Below are 8,556 nucleotides of genomic sequence, written 5' to 3' on the forward strand. Positions count from 1 at the left end.
AAGAGTGGGTTCCATTTGCATGAAGCAACTGTATTTCATATTGCACTGGTTAATACCAATGTCTTTGGAGGTCATCAAACTCAACAGTTAAAAAAATTAATCTGAGAATTTACAGCAGTTAAATACAGTTAAATAATTAATGATGAGGAAATTGAACTTCCCGTTGAGATTGGATTAGGAGCCAATGTGGGACACCACTGCTGTAGAGCATCTTTCCCTGGGGAACCTCCCAGCAAAAATCAGCTCCTTTATTGCTTTCCATATCACTAATAAAATATGAAAGGAGAGAATACAATAATATTTTCATATCATATTAATGACCTTCAGAATGCAATCAGACTTGCAGCTCTGGCAGAGCAATTTGCTAACATAATATGAAACTGTTAATATGATATGAAGGTCACTGAGACGGTGCAAAAATTAGCGTAATGACAGCAACTAACCTGGGCCCTTCAGCAGCAAGAACAATTAACTTCCAACTTCATTTCTGCAACCTGTACCTCACATGGCAGGGGCTGCTGGATCCCAGGCTGCTCCTTCACAGGCTTTGAGTTCACTTTTCTTCTTCTGCAGGGCTGGAAAAATACTTTTAAGAGGCCCTGCCATGCTGACCAGGTGCCTTGAGCTCCTTGGAAGGACATCACTGCAGCCATGTAAAGCAGATTTCTGAAGGAGGTGGAAATCTCTAAAAGACCCAGTGAGAAAAGATTAGATTCCAGGGGGTTTCTGAGAAATAAAAGAGCAATAATATTTTTATTGGAAGTGAGTCTTTAAAAATGAAAATGTTTCAAAATTATATTATTTTGCTCCTGACTACAGCTGATATGTTTAGTTTTGGTAGTTTAAACATGAGAATGCCCAGCAAAAAAGTTCTAAAATCAAGGATTTAAAAATTATTTAAAAGAAAGCCCTATTCTGAAGCAGGATAATTTTGCTTTTCACCATTTAATGTTCCTGAAGCACTACAGGGCATGGGGAACAGTGAACTTGTCAAAGTTATTCTTTCAAGGTCTTCTGAAGAGCCAGGTCTCATTAGAAGAGAGATTAAATTCTGCTCTTGATCCAGTGTAAACTTTTAAGCCCCTTATTTCAAGTCTGTCCATCCATTTGACCTCACCTTAAAGGCCACCAGTGCAGGAGCACAAACTCCAGATTTCTCTCTGAAAAGTCCTCCTGAGTCCCAAAATGTTGACTCGTGGGGACACAGAAGAGAGGGAAAAAAATAAAAATCACATGAGGCTTCTCCTGTGCTGGACTCCTCTTCCAGACCCTCCAAAACTTCTTCCCTCCCCAGAGCTCACCTAAATTTCACCATACACAATACCCTGCAATAAGGCACTTACAGCTTAACAACTTGCTCCATGAAAAGTCACCTTGCTTTATTAACTTTGGATACTCTGGATTCATTTGATGCTCTTCTAAAGGACCCTCTCGAAAATTTTTGGGAGAACAAAACTAAAGTTATTCTTTCATCAGTCAGAGTTTTGTCTAATTACACCAACATTGCCATAACAAAGTGGTGATGGAAAAGTCCCTGTGAAATCTCTTCTGAACAGCAGGAGTGGGTCAGACCATGGCTTTGTTTCCATAAAAACAGCTTTTCTGCAGGACTTCAATATCCTGAATGGCAAATACAGCCAGGAAAAGAGTGTGGGAAGCAACTCTCCAGCTGCACTGTGAGCAAGAGGGGAATCTCCTCCTGGAGATCCTTTTACTGCCTGAGTCAAAGCCCTTTGTATGTATTTTATACAGGAATTGATTGGTATTTAATTAACCTCCACTTTATGCCATAGTCAATCTTTAATTAAATGCATCCTTAAGCATAGAATTTAGAGCGTCACCAGAATGAGTTTAAGTGCAGAAAGGGATTTTATGTTTTCCTCATAAACAAGAGACAAGGAAGGAAGGAAATTGCTGCTTGGAAGAAGGAGCCTCCTCAGCCAAACACAAAACTCTTTGCAAAGTGGGAAAGAACCAAAGATATTATGGAAAATTTTCTAATGTAAACAGCAGTGATTAATTTTAATATCTTAAGTAGGTAAATATTGTTTAGATAACACCCAGCAGGGAAAAGAACATCATTATTTTATGGTTTGCAACAAAAGCCTTTGGCTGCTTTCTCTGCAAAATTCTGAGCCTTCTTACACAAAAATGCTGAACATGACAAAGTTTAGAGTCAACTGATTTTCCTTTGCCTTGTAACACTCATCCTGCTCTGATTGCCTTGAGTGGAACCCCCACTCCGGTCACACCACAGCCTGATTTCAAACTACAGGGAGATGGCTCCGAATTTTCCTCCAAATTTTGCCTTACACTGAGGTCAAGAATCACCATGCAGGTTTTGAGTCATTATTTGCCCATCTATTAATACCAAAGTGATGATTTAGGAGGAATTCACATGAGGGATCATTCACGTGAGAAAAAGATGTTCTTACCAAAGAAAGCAATTTTGAACCAGAAGTAACCATGTCCGAAGAGAAAAAAATCCCTTTATCCCCCACAGAAAAGAACCTCCTCTACAGGGCAGTGCATGCCCTCCATTTTCATACAGATTTTCATTAGAAAGACATTTCTCAGGCATCCCATGGGCAACTGTTTAAGGTTTTCCCTGGATGCAGCCTCTCATAGGAATCCAGTGAGCCCCAGAGCCCTGCTGGGTTTGCCCGACGGCCGCGGGGGTTCAGCACACACTGGGGTGAGAATGACCCCAACCAACGCCCCTCTGCTTCAACCCCATCAATAAACAGCAAATTAATGGGCAGAAACCTAAAGACTGGCATTGAATCATCGATCTTCTCAGCTTGTCTGCTATCTGTACTGCTGGGATATGGAGAAATGAACTTTTGCAGGTTAATCTTGTCATTTTAACACCGTCGGGAGGGGTTGGAAGGGACCTAAAACATCGTCAGATTCCAGGGTCACCATGGTGTGTGGGTTTGAGATGCTGCCCTGCTTTATAAAAATTAAAAAAAAAAAAAAGAAAAAACTTTTTTTTCTTTTTTAACAAACCAGGAATTATTGAGTGTTGCAAGTGACAAGCAGGAATTTTGTTTACTGGAAATTCAAACTCCACACAATGTCAGTCCACAGCTCAATCAATTTTTATACGTGTCAAGAACAGGGGAAGGAAGGGGAGAGAAGCAGAAAAGGATAATTCCCAGCTCAAGGAGGCAGAATTTGGTTTTGACCAGTGTGGGATCACAAACAACCAGAAGTAAACTAAGAAATACTTACATTTTCATTAACCCCAGTGTTTCATCTCACCCAGAGCAAGTGATGGTGCAGATCAGCCCAGATTTCATCTCCATTAGTGCAGAAGTGCCTTTGGGGCTGGTGGCCATGTGTTTTGGTTGAGCTGGGACCTGGGCATTTCTCTCTGCAGAGAAGTATTGCTGCCCAGAGGAGAGGCCCCCAAGCCAAGTTCTCCTGTGGAGGATTTGTTTTTTCTCCCAGAATTAAAAGCATATTTGTTTTGCTTCCAGAAAACCAATTACAGACAGAGCTCACCTCGCCTGAATTATAAATACGACGATTGAGTGTTTTCCTTGTAATATCCCAAATGCTCAGACACCCCAGCTGATTTCCATATTTTATTTGAAAGGAAAGAGGAACCCATGGGTCCTGGCAGGTCTGTGCTAAAATCACGCCTCATTGTGGCTCCAGATTGAGAGATTTTTCCAAGGAAAGGATCTCGAGTGCAACCATTTCTTTTCAAAACTGACAAACATTTCTATGGCTCCTGACTTGCAGTGGTGGAAGGTCACGGGCTCCCTTCACTCCCTTTGGGTCTCTTTTCCGTAGACGAAAGGTCTCACTGAGCAACTCAGCTTGGAGACAATGATCCATGAAGAGACTCATGGCTTTCCAAGAAAATAAAGTCTGTCTAAATCATTTAAGCAGGATAACGCCTTCTTCCTTCGTGGAAAAAAGTGTCTTTCACTGCCTGTCTTATCTTTGTTATGAAAAAAAAACGCCTTTCATTCAACTTGCAGCACAATGATCTCGTCCTACCAGTCCTAGACATTCCCTCTGCCCGAGCCCATGTCTCCTAGCATTGGGTCTCCAGCATGAATAATTGCTCTGCACAGGCTGGCAGTGGGCAGGGAGCAGGTTTTCCTGACATCCCTACCACAGGCAGCCTTCCTTCATCCCGCTGGCTCCGTTCCCTCTGCCGGGCTGGGTGGGAAGGTGCGGATTAAGCGAGCAGAGATCGATGCGGTGCCACACGATCTTAAAACAAGCACTTCTGCCAGCATCCCTCACTGATCCACAGTGAAGAGACTCCAAAATTCCCCCAGCTGCCCAAATTCCAGGCACAGTCCTGCCCTTCCAACCTGTGGCTGCCTCCATAACTGGCAAAAACTGAGCGTGCCTGGACCACCGCCGGCTCTCACCCTCTCTGGGGCTGCATCCAGCTCCTCCTCCACCCTAAAATGAACCCATGGATTCAGCTTCATGTCCCTCCTCCAAGATTAGCCAGAAAGAGAAGCCATTTTTGGCAGAGCTAATTAAAGGGGGGGGATGAAAACGCTGGTTAAAGGCAATTAATAATTAAACCAACTCTTAGGTCAGCTGTGACGTGCTTACACAATTCCTGACATCCCTACAAAACAGCCCAGATGGAAAACGTGAACCTTTCTAAAGGATAAGGGATTGCACTGACAGAGAGTGAGCAGGATCCTTGATATTCTGACATTTGAAATATTCAAAGTGAAGAGAATTTATCTATTTAAGCGTCAGCCTTGGTTCAGCCAGAAACTCTGCACTTGCCACAGCCAACACAACTCAACATCACCTTTAGGATCAATCATCCCCTGGCATTGCAGCCCATCATATGCAAGTCCCACACCATCCAGACACTAAAAAAAGAGCCTTTTCCCAATAAACCAGCAACCTGAGCGCCATCCTGGCCATCTTCAGCCCTAAATTGCTGCAAAACAAAAACTTTCTGCCTGCCTAAAACAAACATCCCAGGTGAGTGCCTGTCTCTGCTCCATTCTCCATCTTTATGTTATATTCAGTAATTTGCTTTGTGTTCCTGAAATTTAGGATTAAGTTATTACATTTCCAGATATTTCCCCATAGATATTTTCCTAAATAGCTTACATTGCAATAGTAATAATCCTTTGGATGGTCCAGGTGATTGTTCCCCCGATCTCCTTTCACTGGGGTAGGGCTGTAAATTAGATCTCCCTTCTCTAAAGTCCTCTTGGATGAATGGTTTCATTAATAAGAAAAGAAACAGAAATTGATTCCACCATTCAAAAGGCATTGAAGAAAAACAATTTCAAAGTAAAGGGAATTTAGAAAATTTCAAAGCCCAGAGGAAAAAAAAATAGGACTTAATCAGTTTTCTATAAATCCTAGCTTAAAAAATAAGGGAGAAATACAGCAGGGTAAAGAAACTTGCCAAGAAATGCAAAAATTTCACAGGTAGAGATTTTCCTAGTGTTTCTTTCCTGATGGTGCTTTTATAATTTTATCCCATAAGCCTTTAAGAATTTGTTTTGTTGCTTTGTTCTAAGTTTCCCTTTCTAGTTTCCTCCAGTTACTGAACTCCATATGGCCTTTTATCCCTGCATCCCAAAAAATGTTTCTCTTCTCATGATCTCCCACCTTTGTCAGGCAGCAGGGACACCCAGGTCACATCTCACCTTGTTGGTTCTCCAATGTTTTGTGTCTTCTGCTGAGGAGGAACAGTGGCTGTGAGGTGTAAACCCAGCCCTGCTCAGAGGTTACTCCTTGTTGAAGAGATGCAGGGATGTTCCTGCATTTGTGCACTCTCAAAAAAAAGGAAAATTTGGAAGGAATTTCTGTTTTATTGACCCCATTGCTGGGCAGGAGCTGCTGGAAAACACTTCTGCTGAACAGTCTCCAAAGTGTCACTGGCAGCAAATCATCCTCTTCTTAGCCCTGGATAATTTGTAAGGACGTTTGGAGGCTTGTGCTGGGGCATAAATCATTGGCAGCACACAATTGATTCATGGGGAATTTCAGTGAGTTCACTCTCAACTCCAAACAATTACCACCGGGCTGATTTTAGAAAATGTCCCTTCCCTTGTGATGAAAGCATCTAAATCAAGCTCGGTTTCAAGGCACAAAAAATCAATGGCAGGTATTGCCATGCCAGCGTGCAGGGAGCTGTGCACATAAATCCCACCTTGTGTAATTTACGCATCACACACGCCCCACATTCAAAATTTATATTAAAAGCCCACTAAAAGTACAAAAACATTCTCACAATTTCACTTTCACTTAAAGAAACCCCAATATGTTAAGATAATAAGAAAATCATGGGCTTATAAAAACCTGTACCTTTGATGTTGTATTATCCTGGGAAAAGTCTGGATATATCAACTTTTAAACAGGGTAAAGTGCTGCTCATGCAGGGATTTGGGGTTCAGTGCAAAGTATCTTCAGGGAATGTCTTTGTCACCACCTTGTCTAAAGGACACAAAAAACAGATTGGAGACTCCTGGAAGGATTGGAGAGTCCTGGAAGAACATATGGCCACAGCAAAGGAAAAACTATTTCTGATTTAGTAAATTATTCCAGACTTCAATTGATCCTCTTTGTATTTTCTTTCTCTTTACTTTCCAACAACTTAGGGATTTTTTTTTTTTAATTAAATACAAAGGCCTTCGCATGTTTCAGAAAATTAATCACTTTTGGCATTTATTAGCTATTCATTTCTGTTTAAAACATGTTTTATAATTCATTAAAGTACCTCAAAAATTAAATTCTTAACAGCCGTAGGCCCAAATTATATTTAAGTAAAAAAATTAAGCACAGTAATAAATAGTGAAGAATTCTGAAATATTAATTTGGCCTGTAGCATTTCAAATGTTTATTTGCAATAATTAATTTGAAACCAAGTTCTCACTGCCTTTGCCAGGAGTTTGCTGGGAACTTTGAGTTATGTTACTAATTTCCTCAAATCTGCCCTTATTCCCTCCCTGATAAGCACTGCCAGCCCACTCAAATGAATTCTTTCAGCTATTTTGGAGTTTGATCATCTTCTATAGGGCATAGGGAATGAGCAGGCCCACTCTTCCTGGGCTGGTGCAGGGGGAATTAGCAGCTGGAGCTGTTAATTAACTTGAGGTTAATTTTCTGTTCCCCCCTCTGCAGCAGAAGTCTGAGCAGCACAAGGAAATCCCCTTTTGAGTTGGAAGGGACCTTTAAAACCCATTGAGTCCAACCCACTGCCACGAGCAGGAACACCTTCAGCTTGATCATAATGGGGTTTTCTAACCTGGCAAAGCAAGATCTTTAATAATTTTTATTCATAAATTGTCTTACTATCAGAATTTAATGAGAGTTTTTCTATCATACTGATATGTATCAGAGCATTTTGAATTGCAATAAATTTCCTAATGAAAACAGTAAACATGTACAAAGTTGTATTTACAAGCATACAGGTGGTTAAATCAGCTTTCCTAGGGTTTAACAGCTTTGAAAAATCACTAAAAACATACACCTGGTCTCTACTTGGATCCAAAATATTTCTATTTACCTCAAAAATCTGCATTTTGAGGTTTTTGCTCTAGATCAGAAACTTCCAGATTTGCCTTGTGCTGCTCTTTCCAAATCAGAAGTTTTGGTGCTTGGCTGCACCAATTCCAGCTGCTCAGGAAGAGCAGAGGAAGAGCTGCAAGAGGGAAGTTCCACAGCCAAGCACTGCCCAGACATTCCCACACCGGGAATCCAGGTGGATCCATGTGCTGTCCTGGCCCTGCCACGCTTCCTCCTCCTGGATGGAGCAGCTTCCCAGGGAATGCTCCCAGCCCAACCCTGCCAGAGCTCCAGGAGTGCTTGGACATCGCTCCCAGGCACTGGGTGGGATTGTTGGTGTGTCTGTGCAGGGATAGGAGCTGGACTCAGTGATCCATGGGGGTCCCCTCCCAAGTCTGGATAATCCATGATTTCATGATTCCTGCTCCTCATCCTTTCCCAGTATTGGGAAATCCTTGCCAAGACATGACCTCTGTGGTCAGGGAGATGCTCCGGGGCTGGTCCTGCCAGCGCTGCTTCTCTGCCTTTCAGCCAAGAGTAGCAGGATCTGCTGATGGAGCAGCAGACACAGAGCTGTTCCAGTAAATTCTTTGGGATGTGGATATGAAGGCATCATGCAACCACATCCCACAGGGAGGAAAACAAGAGAACCAGGAGAACAAGACGTTCTCAAGGAGAAATAAATAAATAAAATAACAAAACGCGAACGAATTCCTACAGCGCAACCGAACTCCAGCTGCCGGCCGTGCACCCTTCAGCCACGCTGACCCCTGGAGGGTTCCAGGCGGGATCAATCCCGGCGGGAAGGCTCGGGAGCCGCTTGCGGGGCGCTGCCTCCATCTCCTGGGTGCTGCGGGGAGCGCAGCGGCCGCGCCGGGGGAACCGCGGCTCGACGGGACCCGCCCGGAGCGGGCACGGCCGGCAAACACCGGGAATACGGGCACGGCCAGCAAACACCGGGAATACGGGCACGGCCAGCAAACACCGGGAATATGGGCACGGCCAACACCGGGAATATGGGCACGGCCAACACCGGGAATG

The sequence above is a fragment of the Corvus kubaryi genome, unplaced genomic scaffold, assembly GCF_017639235.1.
Source record: "Corvus kubaryi isolate FWS band 111438036 unplaced genomic scaffold, C.kubaryi_AGA036_p1.0 37322, whole genome shotgun sequence".
Taxonomy (NCBI): domain Eukaryota; kingdom Metazoa; phylum Chordata; class Aves; order Passeriformes; family Corvidae; genus Corvus; species Corvus kubaryi.